General features: G+C 44.8%; 1 protein-coding gene across 1 annotated transcript in view; it reads right to left on the bottom strand.

Moving 5' to 3' along the window:
- The window catches only part of LOC106818228 (insulin-like growth factor-binding protein complex acid labile subunit), a 13,706-nt gene extending 13,032 nt beyond the window's left edge, over positions 1-674 (bottom strand). Inside the window, exon 1 of the mRNA XM_014822953.1 lies at positions 669-674. The gene's annotated coding sequence lies outside the window, so the exon portion shown is untranslated. The remainder of the gene's footprint in view (positions 1-668) is intronic.
- Between the last annotated feature and the right edge of the window lie 2,514 nt (positions 675-3,188).

The following is a 3,188-nucleotide window of genomic DNA, read 5'->3' as shown; positions in this document are numbered from 1 at the left end:
CATCCTTTGATCTTTAAAATGTAACGTCCGTTTGCTTCCACAACACCCACGGGTAGGTTGTTTCCAAGATTGGAATCATCCGGGGGGGAAATCGAGAATTGAATGCATTGTTGTTGCAGTGCAGGATGCCGAAATTTGTGGGCGTTTTTTCGATCTGGTAGCCTGGACATCCCCGGGATCACGATATTATTCTGCGCCGGTTATTGCTATGAGGTGAGTTTACAACCTTATACTCATTACACTCGCATTAAAGCGTCTTACGATAATATAGTTGTTGCCACCCGAATGTTGGGGTTTCTTTTAAGAAGCTGACGTAACTGCTATATCGCCTCATAGGGGTGTTTTGTGCTAACTGCCACGTTGCCTTCAACGAACGACACAGGAAAGTATGATAGCAAGAAAATTAAAGTAGCAAAGAAACTACAAGCAGCATGTGGAAGGTTAAGGTTACGACGCTGTTTCTGATAGATAGGGAAGATGACCCTTGGCCACGTCGAGTTCAAGCTTGAGTAGGAATAGCACGAGTTCGTCCAAGTGATCAATGCCAGCGAAAGACGGCAGGGATGCAGCGACTTGGCGCCACCCCGTGGCGTCGCCACCCACTTTCATCAATCTTCAACCGAAACCGTTGATCAAAGTTCAGGCCGTTGAAAGACGTTCTCTGGCACCTCCTCCATTGTCAGTCGAACCCATGCCGAGTCCGATGCTAGCGTAGGTGACGTCACGGTGGCAACGCCTCCATGACGCCTGAAGCGCTTTCGCTGCTGGACATATCGTGACCATCGCAGACAATTGCTAGGGCTAGCGTTGTGCGGGAATGGATGCATGTTCACTCTCCCAGCACGTGCATCGACGGACACGGATGGCGTTGTGTGGGTGAGCTGGGGAGTTACGGCGATGACCACACCGCTCACGAAGAAGGATGACCAGCTTGACATGATGCTGTAATTGCCTGTGGAGTAACTCTTTGTATCTGTACTACACAGAGAAACGGAACGAAGCTTTACACGGGAGCCGCCCAAATGTCACAAGCGCCAGGCCGTGGGTTCTCATTACGCTGAAGCCAGTAGCGTACGAGAATATTAGCAGTGACGATATCACAGCGAACTAGTAAAGAAGAAGAACGTCGCTTCTCGTAATTGAGAATCTTTACTAAATACTACAAAAGCACAAAACAAGCCCTTCCTGGTTCTAACGTCAAATCCATGCCAGTAATGTAGAGAACACCGATTTGCCCACACAATTATATCAATACGATATCGACAGCGGAATAGTCCATGTTCCAGTTCAAGAACGTCAGGACTCGAATGAAAATCTTTACTAGAATACTTATTAAACACGGCGTATATAGATCCGCAGAGAATTTAAATTAAATTATAGATAAATGTAAACGTAGGCTTACCTTACCAGCTGCTGCTCCTGATGTCAACTTGACTTGCTGACCAAACAATGACTATGCGTAAAGCTCACTATTTATACGCGGTCAGTCGGACTTTTACCTACACGTGACGTGCTATAAGGCTCACCCGTAAATGTCACACACACTGGTCTTGGCGTGCGGTGGTTTCAGTTAGAACCGCTGTTGATTGGAGGTAAGATGTATTACCCCCTGCCACGTGCTTCATTACTAATTCATCACGTGATCGGTCCTCTGCTGTGTTCTGCGTCACGTTGTGCAAATGTACATAAGATATAAGATAAGAATAACAGTTTTATTTATCAAATGTTTACGAGGACTCACGTACGGGGGAAACAAGCTAATGGTCTGCATTGGGAGTTCCTATTTTTTATTGTTCACCCTGAAATTTTCCCCATTTTTATTTGCATGCTTCTTTTTGTTTTACAAAACACAGCCTTTTCCACAAACACTGCAGGCCTGCCCATTCGCCACACTGCCAGTCCCACTTGCAATTCTCCCTTCACTGTATACAATAGAACAATAACAATTGCTTCTCCGCCGAACGCAACTGTCCGATTTATTACAAACTCTCCTGCTCTATAAACAATAACAACAAATAATAACAATGATTATGCACGTACTTGTGTATATCACGTTACCCGATACAAAGCAGATATCTGTGCAACGTGTCGTGTTACGTGTCCACGTTATTGTGTGCATGCGACCTGTTCCCAGTAACGTGTCTGTGTTACGTGTCCACGTTATGTGTGCAAGTGACCTGTTCCTGAAACGTGTCTGTGTTAAGTGTCCACGTTATGTGTGCATGCGACCTGTGCCAGTAACGTGTCTGTGTTACGTTGTCACGTTATGTATGCATGCGACCTGTCCCAGTAACGTGTCCATGTTACGTGTCCACGTTATGTGTGCATGCGACCTGTCCCGTAACGTGTTCTGTGTTACGTGTCCACGTTATGTGTGCATGCGACCATGTCCAGTAACGTGTCTGTGTTACGGTGTCCACGTTATGTTATGCATGTGACCTGTCCCAGTAACGTGTCTGTGTTACGTGTCCACGTTACTGTTATGTGCCCTCAGTAGTGTGTTCAATTTACGTGTCTGCGTTATATGCGCATGCATTACGTTTCAGTGTAACATACTCATACAATCGAGTCGCGTTATATACGCAGATAGCATTGCGATGTAACGTGTTCACGTTACGTGTGCACGTTACGTATGTTCATTACATCCCGCGGATGTATCGCTGGTTAGCTGAAACAGCGCTCTTAAAACTTCTCTGTGCCATGTACTGGGTTTCTGATTATTGAATTGGATCGAAATCATGGATCTTTTCCTTAAAAGAAATCCATGTTTTTTTTACTAAAACCCCATCACGTAATATACACCACAAGCTGTCATATTATTGTTTAGAAGTGTTAGCGCTCGGTAAGCCCATGCAGAGAATTAAGGCTAGCCGTCAGCAGCAAGCAAAGCTGATCTTAGTAAACAATGTTTCCAAATTCATCCCACAAACTAACATAAACATGTAAATTCCTAAATCTTCTTCACATATGATTGAATAATTTCATCGGATCTCTATAGTTCACATGCTAATGAACAGAAGAGATAAATTTTCGTCAGTGTTCTTAATTTGGATCGAACTGAGATAAACTTTATTAGCATGCTTCTTCCCATGGCTAGCTCGCCTACGCGTTTCTAGATTCTCCTACGGTCGCACTTACATCAGCAACTCTCAACACAATGAACGAAGTGGCGCGTGAGGCGCGTCTGG

The sequence above is a fragment of the Priapulus caudatus genome, unplaced genomic scaffold (genome assembly GCF_000485595.1).
Source record: "Priapulus caudatus unplaced genomic scaffold, Priapulus_caudatus-5.0.1 Scaffold2100, whole genome shotgun sequence".
Classification (NCBI taxonomy): domain Eukaryota; kingdom Metazoa; phylum Priapulida; class Priapulimorpha; order Priapulimorphida; family Priapulidae; genus Priapulus; species Priapulus caudatus.
The sequence above is the reverse complement of the archived record's forward strand: the minus strand, read 5'-3'. Positions and strand labels throughout refer to the sequence as shown.